The following is a 17625-nucleotide window of genomic DNA, read 5'->3' as shown; positions in this document are numbered from 1 at the left end:
TAATTATGAAAGCTCAGCCTTGGCTTAGACTTGTCCCACTAACTCTTATAATTGAAATTAGCCCATTTATTTTAATCTATGTTCTGTTACATGGCTCATTACCTCATATTTCTGTGCTGCTCATGCTACTTTCTCCTCTTATGACTGGCGACCCCCCCCCCCCCGCCTTCTTCCCAGAGTTCTTGCTCAGCCCGGAAGTCCCATGTGTATCTCCTGCCTTCCTATTGGTCATTCAGCTTTTTATTACACCAATCACAGCAATACAGTTTCACACAGTGTACAAATATCCCACAACATGCTTATCTGAAAGGTGCAATTCCTTTAGTCATATGTATTTTTCCTTTCCTCTTTTTAAATTCCTACATTGTAAAGCTCCACCAAATGGTCTATATAACTAAAAAATGAATGGCATTCATGTTGGTTTATCAGGCATTTTATGAGGACAGCAGGATCATTCATTAATCCAGTGTTAAATAAAATGTTCATGACTCAAACAAAAAATTGAAATCTAGCAGTACAAGGAAATGGACGATCCTTGGGTTGGGTTGGAAAGCCATTTTCAAGGGCACAGTTGAATGACACACTTGACAGATCTGAGAATTATGTGGGATCATATCTCCAAAGAAATCACTCAGTTGGGTATTGACTCTTAAGTAATCAATACTCGTGTCTGGCCAGAATTCCAAGGTCAAAACTGGGAAAATGCAGTGGTATTTGGGGTGGCATCTCTGGAAGGTGGTTAGGTTCTGAAATTGGTACCCTTATGAGTGGAATCGAAAGAATCTTCAGAGAGCTTCCCTTCCTTTGTACTACATGAGCAGACAGGGAGAAGGTGGGAATTACTTCTGAATCAACACCTTCTGGAAATAAAGAAGTATGAAAGCTTCATTGGAAGCACTTATACATATTCTTATAGGAAAACACTTTAGGGGTAGGCTAATTCCTGGGCCTGGCCTGTTTAGTTTAACATTAAAATTTAAGATGGCAATACATACTTAGGGGCATGCTTAGCTCAGAGTTATGGAGTATCTGTTCAAAAGGTGAAAATGGTGAGCAGGAAAGACCCTGACAATTGTAGGTAGTGGCCCTTTGAAGGGCCTCAACAAACGATTTTAACCAAAAAGCTGTTTGCCTCAGCTAGCAGCTGACAGAGGAGGCCTGTGTGCTTGTATCACCCTGGGGCAAAGGACAGATTATGCATGGCCGAGTGCCTGGAAACACATAAGGAGGTGAATGAGGTCCCAATGCCTTTGCAAGGGACTTTTGCTCAGAATCAGTCCTAGTCAGCCTGATTTCTGTGTGTGATCCAATCATGTGTCCCTTGTGGCCAGACTTTGATCCAGAACAGGTGGCTTCCCTTTTCAGGGCAGAAGAGTTAATCGTGTGCTATGAGATGTTTCCAGCCTAAGACCTTCTCTTGGCTGGTTAATGACTAAAGCTAACGGGCTCGCGCTGGATGCGGTCTCTCAGGCTTGAATGGGACCAAGGTCAGGTGTTCAGAGTCTCTGTGAGGCTCAAGCTCTAGCAATCGAGGTCTGACAGAGCAGCCTTTCAAGGACGGTTCATAGCTGAGTAGTTTTGTGGTGCAGAATTAACTGTCAGGCCCTGGAAATTGTCAATTTCTCATATTCTCAGCTAAGGGGTAGGGCGGAGAGCACCAGAAGATTGTTCCTCAGGTAAAGGCAGCACCCCACCCACAAAGAGAGACAGAGACACACAGAGACAGAGAGACAGAGATAGACAGAGAGACAGAGTCACAGAGAGAGACAGGCACACACACACAAAGATACACAGAGACAGAGAAACAGAGATGCACAGAGAGACAGAGTCACAGAGAGAGACAGACACACACACAAAGATACACAGAGACAGAGAAACAGATGCACAGAGAGATATACTGACAGAGATAGAGGAGTGACAGAGACACAGAGAGACAGAGAGGCTGAGAGACAGAGAGACAGAGTCACAGAGAGAGACAGACACACACACAAAGATACACAGAGACAGAAGAGTGACAGAGACACAGAGAAGGGGGAGGAAAGTAGTTAAATATGCAATTGCATGCAAGGCTTTACTTTTTAATTCAAAGTAAGTCTTCAGGCCCACTCTCCCCTGGTTACATTCAGGTTAAGGAGGAATGGCTGTCTGTCTCATCCCCACCGAGGCCCTGGGATTCTTTCTAAACAGTGCTTGGTGCTGGTGGGTAACAGTTACAGGCTGATTTGCACATCTTGAGAGATTTGACCAGGGTGTTGGTCTTGGCTTGACCTGGGATGAATTTGGTGTGTCCTGTTCTTTCTTGAGTTGAGGTTTTAGAATGCAAAGCTATTTGTAGATTTAGAGAATTGTCACAAGGCTCCTTTGGAGACAGTTGTCACCACCCTTGGTGGGGTTTACCAGGAATGATATTCTCTGTGGCAGCCAATTCTCCTGGCTGTGTATGATAATCACCTCAGGGTTGAAATCAGCTTCGCTTCAACTTCAGAGATTTAGAGCTAGCCAGTCTGGGATGGGCTTGCATTTCCATAGTTTCTCCAGCAGCTTCTAATGTAATGCCCTCTTTAAAAAGTTTCTTGGGGATGAAATATCAGCCCTGACACACATGAGAGATTAATCTGGGTTTGTTACTATGTTCTCATGTCTAGAGATTCTCATTTAATTGAGTGTATGTGTGTTTCCTTTTAACACTTTTTTAAAAAGTCGGGTGGGAAAAGGTGTTTTCAGAGGTTTTCAAATTTTTTTTCAGTTGATAATTGAAAGCCGGTGCGGTGAACACTTGCCAGAGAGTTTATAAATTTACAGACAGCTACGTTTAGGACTGTTAAAAGTCCTGACAGCTATTTAAAATTCCTTTTTTGTCAACGCCATCATCTGTCCTCTGCATCAGCCAGCTCTAAATCCAAGAAATGGCTCCGCTGCTGCCACAGACGCACACTGTGGTCGGCTAGAACCAGAGATTGGGTTGGGTTATGTATAAGACATTGTTTTCCTGTTTTCACAGAAGCCAGGGCCTTAACTTCTTGTGAGAGTCTTTACAAATTCAGGACATATGCCTTGCCTAATTCCCCTGTAATGAGTGACCATTTGTTCTTCAAAATTTAGACTTTCATGCACTCTTTAGTCAGACAAGAGATTTCAAACCAGACTCAATAAGCACCCAGAGTCTTATCTTTTGTCTTCGTGTCTGCCTTGGTTAGGGTTTCTACCATGTCCACACAACTGTTATAAAGGACAACATTTAATTGGGGCTTGCTTACAGTTTAGAGAGGAAGCATGGTGACAGATTGGCAGACTTGCTGGAGAGGTAGGTGAGAGTTCTACGTCTGGATTGGCAGGCAGCAGGAAGAGAGAAACACTGAGCCTGGCTTGAGCATCTGAAACCTCAAAACTCACCCCTAGTGACACACCTCCTCCAACAAGGCCACACCTTCTAATAGTGCCACTCCTTACAAGTATATGGGGCTCATTTTTCTTCAACCATCACACTGGCCAAAGATTGAAGTGATAGGGATCCCTGAGCTGTCGACTTCTGTGGGAATTGGAATTCCTTGAATCAATTGATGTCAGAGGAAGATGAAAATAAATTGATGGACCAAAAAGAGATACTAGCATGATGGGTGTCATAAGAAAGGAAGACAGGCTTTGGATGTGTCTCAGTGGTAGGACGTCTGATGAGAGTGCATGCACATGCCCCTTGGTTTGGTCCTCATCATTAAAAACAAGCAAAAAACAGAAAAGGAAGCTGTTCTCAGGGGTGACTCAATAACAGGGAGCTCCAGGAGAAACCACGGGTGATACAGAAGGCAATCTTTCTAGTCCTTGAGAAAAAAGTGTACTCTTACTTGACGGAGCATTGATGTAGGATGCCCCTGTGTGTACTGTGGATATGTTTTATTACCATTGGTTAATAAGAAAACTGATTTGGCCAATAGACAGGCACAATAGAGAGAAGTGGGAAATCTAAGCAGAGAGACAGGGAGAAAGAAGGCAGAGTGAGGGAGATGCCTGCAGCCGCTGGTGGAGTAAGAGGCCAGAGCTCTACTAGTAACCACAGGGCATGTGGCAATGCAGAGATTATTAGAAATGGGTTGATTTATATGTAAGGGGTAGCCAGTAAATTGGCCAAGCAGTTATTAATATTAAGCCTCAGGGTGGTTATCTGGGAAGTGGCAGATAGGAGAGAAACTTCCAGTTGTATAGTATAAAAACAAAACCAAACAAAAATATAAATGCAGGCTCTGCTCCTGGACATGGCAATAACTGCTCCTCTGTGGCTTCCAGTGTGGCCCAACTATTCCAGATTTGAGACTGCTAAATTATATTTGCTTCAGGTGCTAGTAAGCATCTTCACACTGCCCACGAAACAAAGCCATACAAGATATGTTCTTCCTCACTCTCTTTCATTAATTTGTTATAAATCCTCCACTTACAACATCAAGCATAACTATGCCAATTCACTTCCATTCCTCATCGTCTATATTGGCCCATCGTGAGAATTTCATGTACCAGGAGCTACACACTGCACCTGGATCCTAGGATATTTACTCAAACCTACATTCACTCATATCCAGAAAAAGTCTTGGAAATGTCAAAGACAAACACGCTGCTTGCTTGTGTATGTGCAATGCTCCATAAGAATTCTCAGGGCCACCTAGACCTATGCCGAATCATCACTTCCCCAAGGACACTGACCGGAATCCTCCTTGACTTCTTTAGATCCGAACACCCTAGATGTTCTCCATTTCCTGTTAGCCTCAGAAACATTTCATGCCCAGAAATGTTTGTTTCCTTCCTAACATCTCTTCCTATAAACAGCTCTCCTGGGTCCATTTCCATTGAATTGGATACTTTTCTTATTCGCCAGTTTCACAGTGTACTCAATGTATTCCAATTACCTGTCTCTTATCCCCACCCCATCGCTCCTTCCCAGATTCATGACTTTGGTTTTGTGTTGTGATCCATTTAGTTTAGCCAGAGCCATCTGTATGACAATTGTATGAGCACTACCCAGTGGAACCTGGTGGAGTCACACGAGGTACACAGCCGAGACAAAGGTTTTACCTCTCCCTGAATCGATTGGTAGCAAATAGTTCAACAGTGGAGGCTAGATCTCACCCCCCTCCCTGCTCCATGCCTGACTACTGATGGGTCATACTTGTGCAGACCAATGCAGACCCTGGCTGATATGAGCTTAGGAGTGCACAGGGGCTGATTCTTGTACATGATGAGATGTCACTGTCCTTATTTTCTGGCTCTTAGATTCTTCCTGACATTTCTCACCCTCATGTTTTCCCTTGTAGCTCATCTTAAGATAACCTTAAGGTCTTCTGTAAGAAGAAACGCCTTGTTTTTTCTGAGTAGGGATTCTCTGTACTTGTGACACCTTTATTTCCTGTACAGACCCTCCTTTCTAGTAACTTCCACTTACTAAGAAACATCGTGGAAGTGGAGAGATGGCTCAGCGCTTGCTCCTCTTATGGAGGACCTGGGTTTGGTTCCCAGTACCCACACCAGTGGTTCACAACCTTCTGTAACTGCAGTTCCAGAGAATCTGATGCCCTCTTCTGGCCTCCATGGGCCCTGTGCTAATTTGCACATACACTCATGTGCATGTACATCCATGTGCACATACACTCATGAGCATGTGCATCCATGTGCACATAATTAAACATGAAGATTTTTTTTAAAGAAAAGCATTTGTACATGCACCTTCTGACTCTCCTTCTAACATCAAAGCATAAATGAGGTGAGATGTGTTCATCTTGCCTACCAGTGAGAATCAATGGAGATTCTGCTAAGCCCCTCCCCAAATTGCTTTGAGCTGATCACAACTGAGTCCATCACATTTGCCAGCAGGAAATTTATTACCTGTCAAAGAGACTCATTTTGCTAGAGGTTTTCGTTCTTTCCCCTTTTTTCTAAGCCTTGACTATTTTGGTGCTACACCCTGGTCCTGCTTTCCTTTTCATAATAATAGAACTTGACAGGCAATTTCTGTTTTCTTTCTTCCCATCAAGGCTCCACTTCACCCAGATCGCAATTTCCCAAGACTGTAGTCCAAAAGTCTAAAAGTGATTTAGATTACATCAGGCTTCCTGGAAACCCTGCTCTCATCTAAAACATTAGTGACCTTTCCCTGCCTAGAAGCCTACAAATAGGATGTCTTCATCTCACTGGCTTTGCGAGCACACAAGGGCAGCAAAGCCTCAGCTGAGTAATTACAGCTAAGCCAAGCCCTTGCTGAGTAGTCAGGGACAGTGGCACCTGGCCAGGTATGGTTAACAAAATAAAAGAGGGGTAGGACGTGTTGGATAGGGGATGGAGGGAGTGGAAGGGAGAAGGTGTGGGCCAATATGATCAAGATACACTGTGGATACGTAGGAAACTGTCAATGAATAAATAAAGATATTCTGCAGAAAAGTACCCTTTTGCTTTGATTCTTTCATGCTCTAAGCTAAGGAAGTAATTCTTCTTTTGCAGAAGTCTGTGCTTGTTATTTTTAATGATGCACAACTAATAGAATCAATGGATTTTTGCTGTTTGAATTACTATCATCCAATGCCTCCAATTTGCCTCTTGTGCTTTTGTTGTGATTTCTATGAATTCACTTGTTCAGAGGAAACCTTTCCTGATGTCCCTCAAGGGCTCTGATGGATGCTCTGAGGTGGCAGAACCAGGAGCGTTTCCCTTTCCAGAAAATGCCTTCATTTCTATCCCTAGGTCTCGTTGTCATCTCAGATGCTTCTGGAACCCATGATTCTCACCTTCAGAGAGATCATTTCTCCTGTGAAGGGTAAAGTGCCATATTAGGTCCTGATCTCATGGCAGAAAGATCTGCTCCAGGGTAAGAATCCACAATGACTACTGATACCTCCGTGTCCTGGAAGACTGACCTCCCTTAAAGACCACTGCTGAGGTCACTTACGCAATCCCCATGGCAACTGCTTTGTGTTCCTTAGACTACATCATTTTTTTGCTTGTTCTAGTTTGATCTGTAATGAGTGTGAAAGGAGGCTTAAAAAGTAAAAAACCACTAAAAGTAAACAGTGTTTCTTTCTCCAAATAGGTTGAAAAAAAACCAGAGAGAAAATTATGGGTTGGGCCTGCTAGGGCTACTATCACAGATTGCCACAAGAGAGGAAGCCTAAACAACAGAAACTCATTTTCATGCAATTCAGAGGCTCAAAGTCATTAGCCGGAGTATCGTCAGGGTTAGTTCCTTTGGAGCCCTATGGAGGAAGAGTTGATTCAGGCTTTTCTTGCAGAATTATAGAATGTCCCCTTTACCAGCATCTCTTCATGTCATTCTTTATGCATTTTTGAATGTTGCCATATTGGATTAGGGCCCATGTTGCTGATATATCAGTGTTAGGACTTCTGGTTTGTAGCACTGTGTGGTGGTGCTTGAAGTTGAACCCAGGGTGTTGACTGAGGTTTTCTGTCCCGCCCTGTCCTGCAGCTGTTAAGTCCCAAAGAATCACACAGAGGTCTATATTAGTTATAAACTGATTGGCCCATTAGCTCAGGCTTCTTATTATCTAATTTTTATAACTTACATTAGCTCATAATTCTCGTCTGAGTTAGCTGCGTGACTTGGTACCTTTTTTGGCAAGGCAGTCACATCTTGCTTCCTCTGAGGCTGGGTCACAACTGCAGACTGTGCTTCCCTCTTCCCAGCATTCTCGTTGCCGTGCCCTATACTTCCTGCCTGGCTACTGGACAATCAGCATTTTATTAAAAATAATGCAAGTGACAGGATAAAAACCATTGTCGCACGGCACCAGGGCCTTGTGCAGGCCAGACAAGCACTGTACTGACTGAGCTCCAGTTCAACAGCTTGTCCAGGGGATCTCATTTTAGTCTTAACCATCTCTGTGACAACTCCATTACAACGAATATAAAATTCAGAGGTACTGGGAGTCCAAGACTTCAACCTGTGGATGGGAGCTCATAATTTGATATACAGTCTGTTTCCATGTATTCCCAGTTTACTATGTAGGATAGAGAAATGTGCATAGAACTCTGGACCCCAGTCATGGATAGGTACAAAGTTTCTGCCCACTACAGAAGTTCTCTTAGTATTAAAAAACATTAGTAAATACAGTTTATAGGGTTTGGTTTGATTGTCCTTGGTGCAACTACTGTGTTGGACATACCCAGGCAATTTATCCTGGACAAGAAATAGATCAATAACTCAGGTCCTATACTTGAGGATTTGTAGATGCCAAAACCAAAGATGGGATTTATATCTAAGTAGCAGGACTACTAAAGGAGGTCTGCATCAGGAAAAATCAATATACACCAGGGAAAGAGGGTCTGAAGGAGGGCAGTTTAATGTTGAAATACATTGTTCAGGACCCTGTGCCTGTGCTTGATGGGCCTTGTGTGGATGCAGTAAGCATTTAGAATCTTTAGCATTTTGGTGGGTTTGTTTTGGCTGTGGCAGGTGGAGTCAGGTTGTGAAGGTCACTAAGCACCGTGGGATGCTTTTCAAGAGAGGAGAGAGGAATAATTAAGTGACTTGGAGGATAATGAAGTGACAGGGGAGGTTGAGAGACTTCAGTGTGGATAGTCCGTACTATAAGGAAGGCAAAGAAAGCAGGCCATACCCAGCAATTGAAGTATGCTTTATGAAAGAGGGCAGCCAGGTGGTTCCCATGTGTGACTTGTGCTGCAGTCCTGTGTGGAAATCTAGAGTTCTCTCAGACAAAATCTGATCACACTTGGAACTTAATGGAGGCATTTTCTATATGGTAATGCTAACTGCACTTTAAGTTTTAAATAAATGAATGTATTAAATATTATATGAAACCAAAGTAAAAGAAAAAATTTGCAAAAGAGATAGGTAAGCAGATATTATCAAATCAGGTGTTCAAACTCTCCACCTGAGACTTGGTAGTGGGCGTTGGGACAGTCAGCAGGAGTTTCCAGTTGAGCTTCTTCTCCATGGCTGAGTTTCCCATGGCTGGACTTCCCATGGATGAGCTTCTGGCTTCTCTTCCTCTATCGGGAGCTACAGAGTACCTGCCTCAGCACTCTCTCAGGGTTCCGAATAGGACTTGGACGACAATCAAAAATTGGCTTGGGAACAGGATCTGAGGGGCAGAACAAACTGACTGACTTAGGCACATTTTGCCTGCAAATTTCTTTATTCCTTGGGGGAAGATAAAAGAAAGGAAAAGAAGAAGCATAAGGGTAAGGGCAAAGCATCAGACATAAGGCAAAAGGGCATAACGCTAAGGATAAAGCATCAGACATAAGACCTAAGGCCTTAAGGCTAAGGGCAAGGCATCAGGCATAAGGGTAAAAAGGGCAAAGCAGAGGTTAAGGGGTAGGGCAGTGCATAAGGGTAAGGGCATAAGGGTTAAAAGAGGGCATAAGGGCATCAGGCACAAGACATAAAGAGGTAAAAAGGTAAGGGATGAGGGCCTAAGGCAAAGGTTAAAAAGGGGTGATGTCCACAAAGCCTTCAGTTTATATGCATACAGCCAAGCTAACAATCACATAGGTAACAATAGTATCAAGCATGAATTTTCACAAGAAACCGGTTGATCCGGCAAGAAGGCACCTTATGTCTCAGAGGGGCCATGGCTGTGAAGTCCCCTTGGGAACACAGCATAGGTAGCTACACTAACCTGTGGATTTGATTTGCATTAGTGTCTAGCTAGTTGAATTAAAAGGAATCTCTTCTGGGGACCCTGCTTTTGACTCCAGCAGTGTGCCTAGGTGGGAATTTTTCTCTCTGAAGCTAATTTTAGTGACTCAGGCCTTTTTCCTGAATAAACTGTTAATTTTCTGGGCTATGATCTTATGTTAGTTGAAACTAAGGTGCAAGATAATACAGAATATTAGTAGTCTGTTAAGTCAGAGCAGAAGACCAGTAGATTACAGCTTCCCGAGTCTGCTATTAGAGCAGACATTGCCTCCTGTATGAGGCTCCATTCTAATCAGTAACTACTGTCTATAAAGTGTGTGTGTGGGGGACTATTTTTATGTAGATTTCAGTTATGAGAACAAGGACTTGACCGAATCCTTTTCACACCATGGCTTCATGGCATGGGGAGAGGTATCCAGTTGCCCTACAGGAAAAGTCAGGCTTACCCACTGCTGGGGTACTACAGAAGGGAGAAATGCCGTGATTCCACAAGATTTCTACAGAACTGACAGTGACTTATCCAAAGGCCAGATGTGCCCGCGGCTCTGCAAGAACGGGTTCCCCAGGTGGAGTGTGCGCACGCTTCCCATGGATTAGTCCGCTAGATCTGTCAGCTGTACATGTACGGTCTAATGCTTGTGTGTTCACCACACTTCTCACTGCAGGCCCTTACTAATCTAGTGACAGACAATAGCTACCTCTGTAAGAAACACCTTTCCGTCCCGTAGACTATAGAGCCCTTGTGTTCCCTTTTCTACAGGAAACCCCCCAGGAAAATGGGCAAGCACGTGCAACATCAGTGAAATAAAGCGAATATTGAGAGACATTAGGTAAGAATCACCGCTGGAGGAGGAGTGCTGGCATATAGATTGTGACTGTCAGGAAAAGGTGAACGGAATATTAATTAATGCAAGAGCTCTAACCACGGGACAGTCAGGGCCGCCTTTATTGTTTGTATTGTTTGATGAGTGGGGCATATTGTCCCTGCCAGGAGCTGGTAGAAAAAAAGAGATTTATTTCATTGTGTGTGTGTGTGTGTGTGTGTGTATGTGTGTGTGTGTGTGTGTGAACATGCACGTGCATGCGCACAGCGTGCAGGTACCCATGGAAGCCAGAAGATGGTGTTAGGTCCCTGGTAGCCTGAGTTCTAGGTATTTGTGAAGCACCTAATGTGAGTGTTGGGATCCTAACTCGGGTCCCCTGGTAGAGCAATATGGTGGTTTGAATAAGAATAACCCCTATAGACTCATATATTTGAATGCTTAGCCATCAGGGAGTGCCACTACTTGAGAAGGATTAGGAGGTGTGGCTTTGTTGGAGGTATATGTTATTGGGGGAGAGCTTTGGAACTTCAAAACACAAGCCTGGCAGGCCCAGGGACTTTCTCTTTCTGCTGCTTGCAGATCCAGATGTAGAACCCTCAGCTGCCTGCATGCCACTATGTTCTGCCATGACAACAATGGACTAAACCTCTGAGCTGTAACCCAGCACCGACAAATGTTTTCTTTCATAAGAGCTGCTGTGGTCATGGTGTCTCTTCACAGCAATAGAGCACTGGCGGAGACAAGCAGTTAACTGCTGAGCCATCTCTCCAGCCCTAAGAGCTGATCTTGGTTGAAAAATAGTGGGTTCAGCCCTCTCCATAACAGCAAGGGGCATTAACTGTGCACAAAAGGAGCCAACTCTTCAGAACTGGGTCCAGATTGAAACCAAATATCTGGTGCAGAATGAACTATTTTGTGTTTGCTGTAGGACAGGTTATTAGATTTTCTTGAGACAAACTGGGTATTGGGGCCAGTTTTTATTTAAAGTGCAGATAAAAAAATCAGCGATGATATATCTCAAATGTCCAACTCCTTTGCTCTCCCTTTGAGCCTTAAATGTTGATGCTCTTTAATGCTAATAGCTTGCTTTCTTCTCAAGTTGGTTGCTCTTCGAACAATAATAAAGATAACCAGTGTTTATTTATTGCCTCCCAGACATCATGTTAAAACCTTTTATCGCTCATTATCTCATTAAGCCTTAACTTCAACACTGTGGGAGAGGTATTACTAGTTTCATTTTCACAGTAAACACAAAAAGCAAAACCAAACCCTAAGGCACGGTTTTGTACAATTTTACCTGCCTAACAAATGGGTAGACTGACACTCACTCTCTGGCTGTGTGATTTTATGAAATCACCACGAATGATAGCAGACTCATGTTGGACTTATGATTCCGTCCTTCGCCACATCACTGAACTTCTGTCTCTGTGTCTAAAACATGAAGCGCAGGATCGTTAGGCAACCGAATGAGCTAGATCAGAGGGTGTGAAATGGCTCCAGGGAGATTCGTCTACTACATTAAGTTTAAAGCGTTCTTAAAAATTTATCCTTCGTAAGGAGCCATGGGGGGAGTTTCAAGGGAGGGCAGGAAGAAATTAGTGATTTAAAGGGCTAAAGGGGATAATGGATTAGGAAGAGTTAAATAGGAGCTGGAGATGAGAGGGCAGAGTAGAGGAGTGAACTCTGGGAAGAATAAAGAACACTAAAGAACTTTTGAAAAACTTACTACGATAAAAGCTTCTAAACTCACACACAAACAGAGTTCAAATAGAGTTACCCTACAACAGGTTACCCTATAACAGGGCCCCCCAGGAATGGGTTACCTCTTTTGGAGTCATTGCTCTGTGAAGTCCCACACATCTCTCAACATTGCAGGTCATCGCCATTGCTTTTTGTTACTCTCCAGAACTTGCTCATAAGACCCTATTGTCAAAGACACCATTTATTTGAGTCAGAGAACATGGAGAAATCAAGCTGGTGCTCACTGGATGCTTCATTCCCAATGGATAGCTTTTATAGTTCTGGAATGCTGTACACACTACTGGAGGAGAAAGTAATCATTGGTCTTACCTAGCTGTGAACTCTGAGAGCTACAGTAATGACCTGCCTGGACACATATACCCAGTGATAAAATAGTGGCACAAATATCATGAGAGTAACTAATCACTCTATGATTGAACTTAAGGCTCACTTCATGAGTTGAAGCCCCATAACTTGCACCATTATTGAGGCAACAAACCTGTGACCAAACAGTCTATAGGCCCTATTGAAGAACCTGCTATAATTACTTTGCTGAATGGACATAGTATTAAATTAACTCTTAATGACTTATTTCACCTGTAGATTAATGCATCTCTCAACCCAATTCAAAGTAGTAAATGTTGATTAACAAAGGCACGCACAGCAGGTCAAGGTGGAGAGAATAAAATTCTCAGCCCCAAATAAGACATCTGTATCACACTCCCCTTCCTGAGGTTCAAGGATCATTGCAGGAAAGGGGATGGCAAGACTGCAAGAGCCAGAGGAGGTAGATGACTACGTGGAAACAGTGTTTCCCAGACAAGGCAGGACAGTTGCACAAATAAGCTCACAGTGGTTGTATAAGCTTGCACAGGGCTTTAACAAACAGCACAGACCGGAGAGCTGGGCAAGGAATCTACTTCCTAGCTGGTGAACTATTAGTAGTTGATAGCTGTAGGGAGAAGGAGAGTCAGTCTTCATTTTAAGAATCTATTCCCCCAGGAGATCCACCAGGCTCCCTTGGGATGCCATACATCCAAGAATATATAGGCAGCACAAATTAGACTCAATGGGTTTAAAAAAAGATATAAAGTTGGGTGGATAAGGAATGACACCTTAGATCTATAAGAAATTAGGGAATGGAGGTTTAATATGATCAAAGTTCATTTTATGAAATTCTCAAAAAGAACAAATAAATGAGGAGTAAAAATTTATTCTTTGAGAATTTCATGCACATATACAATGTATTATGAGTATATGCAACCCTTTGCTCCTCCAATGCTCCTTCAGGTCATCCTAATGTCTCTCCTTATGAACTTCATGTCATTTGTTCATTTTTTCTTATTTCCAACTGCATCAAATTAGTGCTGTCCTTGTGCCCATGGGTGTAGAGCCACCCACTGGAGTGTAGGCAATCTACCAGTGACCAAACCTCCAGAGAAAACTGCCTCCTCCTCCTCCAGCTGCCATGAACTGCTGATGGTTCCCTAGCCAGGGCTGGAGTCCCATGAGACCCTCTTCCATCCATGCTAGAATGTGACTGGCTTGATCTTGTGCGGGCCATCATAGTTACTGTAGCAGCCATGGGACGTCCAGAAGAGAGTATTTTACTTAAAGGTTGTGGTTTACATTATAGTATTTCTAATTGGTTTTTTTAGAAGTCACGTGCTCACAATTCATGTAATTGCTTGTTTTAATTGTATCATCTTTTCTTTCTTGTGCATGAATATCAGTCATTCCTGTAAAATCACCAAATGCTTATTTTATTTTTAAATGTTTTTATTTATTTGTTTATCTATATGTCTTCCTTTCTTTTTCCTTCCTTCCTTCCTTTCTTCCTTCCTTTCTCTCTCTCTCTTTCCTTCTCTTTTTCTTTCTTTCATGTGTGTATGAGTATGTGTACATGCACATAGAATGAAGGTGTTCATGGAGTCCAAAAGAGGGCATCAGATTCCCAGAGCTGGATTAACAGGTGGATGTGAGCCCATCTGATGTAAATGCTAAGAATCAAATTCAGTCTTAACTTCTAAGGTCTCTCTCCAGCTCCTGAAGAATTTTTTTTATTGTAGAGTGCAATATTATTTGCATTTTTAAGAGGAAATACTATCATTAGTTTAATTCACTGGCTATTCTTCATGGCATTACTTTTATTTGCTTGTTTTATAATTTTTGTTTGAGGGCTAAAGGTATATGTGTGTGTGATTATGTGCATACGTGTGTGCTTGTGTGTATATGTACATGTGTGTATGTATGTGTGCACATGGGTATATATGTGCATAAATGTTTATTATAGATATTTGTGACTTTCTTGATACTGTGTTTATTCTCCCCCCTTCCTTAACTCTTCAAGAATGATCCTTTGGACCCCAAACTAGGGATACTGACGACTTAGAGCATTTTTTTTTGTGGGGACGAAACAGGGCTAGAACTGATCCTCAAGTTTACAGGCAGCCTGTGTTCCTCCTGCATTCCCAGACAGCATCATTACATCCATGGCCCCAGAGTTGGCCTTGCCGTCTTTGTAGGTAACAGAAAAGATATCGACCCAAGACATGCTTTACTTCAGGGGACCTGACTTTGGCCTTTCAATGTCTTTGAGAGCCATTATGATATTGAAACCCTTCTTTCTACAAGAAATGTTTAAAGGAAGTAGAAAATTAAAGAGGCCAGAATTTATTCTTTCACAAAATGAGTGTTTCTCAAGTCAGCAAGACTGGTTAACATTGACCTTACTTTTAAACTTAAACATGTGCAGTTTAGCACTTTTGAGAGTTCAGTGCTTAGTGCTTGGGTGTTAGCCATTGTCTTCAGGGCCTGGCTTAATACCTTTCTTCTTTAGAAGCCCTTTCTCACCTTCAACCTCTCCTTCTTTGCATCCTCCCATTTTTCCTTATGAATGTTCTAAGATTTTTAATTAGTGACTTCTTCTGCAGAGGGTCTATTTGATCTGGATTTTTTCTGTTTCATTCTTTCCTTCTCAAGAGTGTAGTCTTAGAAGGGTGACCTATGTCTTCTCCACTTTGTATGAGTGCACTGTGGCTTATGCAATGATAAATACATATTACATACAGATTTATCTGCTTGGAGGTGAAAGTACTGGTTACACTTAGAATTCTCTCCCCCAGGTGCACATATAACTTACACATCCAAGATATGAATTTATTTTTGCAGTGTGTTTGATCTCATACCTTCAGTGCTGTATAACTGGATAACTGTAGAGTTGGAATGGATACTAGGGACAGATGGTCCAGTGGTTTGTTGAACGTTTTCTTATTTAGGGAACACTGCCTTCCAAGATTTAATTCTAAAAAGTTCAGATACAGGAATATTTTTGTCCTTGCTACCTGGCATCTCTAGGGTAGACACCCCCACCCCTGTGCCTACATAGCCTTGCTGTTGTCTCTGCCATCTCTTAGAATGTGATCCAGTGCAAGACTGAAGAATCCTGAATACATGAAGCATATCTGAATATCTGTAATGTAGTCCAGGTCCTGTGGGGGAAACAGCTTGTCTAAAGCCACATGGGTGGCAGAGGAGCCAGACACAGGATTATTGATCTGCTTCTACCATCATGTCTTTCCACTTCCTACAGCATCCAGACAGAGTTTTTTTTAAGGCAAATCTTACATTCGACTATAATCAAACTTTTACCAAGTGTTTGTTTCTTTTTACCTTGTACCTCCGGATGCTGCCTCTTGTGTTGAGACCTGAACAGCAGAGTCTACTAAACCTGCTGCTAAAGCTACCAGCTTGGTCATCTGGGACAGTCTATCTCTCATCTGGGACACATGGAAACCCATGGGATTAGCCTGCTAGAAAATGTTTCATCGAGTGTACACCAAAGAATAATCATTTAGGGCTAGAGATATAGCTTATCAGTTAAAAGCATGTGCTGCTTTTGCAGAGGAATCAATTCAGTTCCCAGCATCTGTATCTCACTGCAGTGACTCACAACATCCTGTAACTCCAGCTTTAGAGAGATCTGACACCTCTGACCTCCACAGGCTCCCACATTCATGTGTGCATATCTAGAAATAGACTCATAAAGCTACACATGATTCAAATAAATGAATACTCATTTAGCTTAGACCATCAATTCCTTCCAGCCATCATGAAGCCTCTGATACAGACACAATACTCATAACCTGCTATGATCAGTCACATGTTTAAACTGGCAATCTTGAAGGTAATTTTAAAGATCGTGTTACAATGATTTCCACATTGAAATGATGATAATATTAGAATTATTTTTAAAAATATTTATTGTTAAATTTATACTGCTGTGTATGTGCATGTCTACATATGTGTGGGTATGTGCATATGAAGGCAAATGTCCATGAAGGCTAGAAGAGTGTAGTAAGGAGCGGCGGCCTGTGTTCCCACCTGGCTCCCGCAAGCTAGCTTTATACCCAAAATAACAACACACAAATTGTATTCTTTTAAACACTGCTTGGTCCATTAGTTCTAGCCTCTTATTGGCTAATTCTCACATTTTGATTAACCCATTTCTACTAATGTGTGTAGCACTACAAAGTTGTGGCTTACCGGGAAAGATTCTAGCCTACATCCGTCTTGGGTCGGAGAATCATGGTGATTGTTCATTGCCTTCTTCCCAGCATTCTGTTCTGTCTACTCCACCCACCTAATTTTCTGCCCTATCAAAAGGCTAAGGCAGTCTCTTTATTAATTAACCAATGAAAGTAACAGATAGACAGATGACCCACCTACATCAGAAGAGGGAACCTGAGTTGCAGATGGTTGTGAGCTGCCTGGTGTGGGTGCTAGGAACAGAATTCAGGTCCTACAGGAGAACAGAAAGTGTTCATAACTGCCTAGCCATATCCCTAGCAACAAGAACTATTTATAGATGAGTCTAGTTGAGGTTAGGAGTAGATAAATAATTAGTCTGGTGTTGCAAAGTTCAGACTAATGGGATCAAGTTTAAGTCCAGATTCTTTTGTCTTTGAATTTTGTATTCTTTATGCCCTTTAAAAGGCAGAATCCTGGACAGGACATACCACTGATCTGAGCCAGTTGGGTAGGTTTTATGTACAGAGATGCACCATTAATCTCATATTACTGGGGAATGAGCTGTTTCTACATAAGTGAATATTTCATGTAATGAAAGCTTTAAGCACCAAAGCTAACTAAAAACCTGCCCATTTTGAAGGTAATCTTTCTGGCTTCTGTTAGATAATTTTCTTCTGTAGATGACTTCCTCTGCCAGCCTGATTTTCTGTGTTTTTCCATTTCCTAATGTTGTCTACCATCTGTAGAAACAGTGCTACCCAGGCTCAGGGCCAGTGGAGTATGGGACTAGAAACGCATGGGAGTCCTTCCAGTTTTGGAAATTGGAGCTTAAGTTTGAGGTTCTATTGCTTATAGAAATGTGGATGGATTTAAGAC

The sequence above is a fragment of the Microtus pennsylvanicus genome, chromosome 8 (assembly GCF_037038515.1).
Source record: "Microtus pennsylvanicus isolate mMicPen1 chromosome 8, mMicPen1.hap1, whole genome shotgun sequence".
Classification (NCBI taxonomy): domain Eukaryota; kingdom Metazoa; phylum Chordata; class Mammalia; order Rodentia; family Cricetidae; genus Microtus; species Microtus pennsylvanicus.
Note: the sequence above shows the minus strand (reverse complement) of the source record.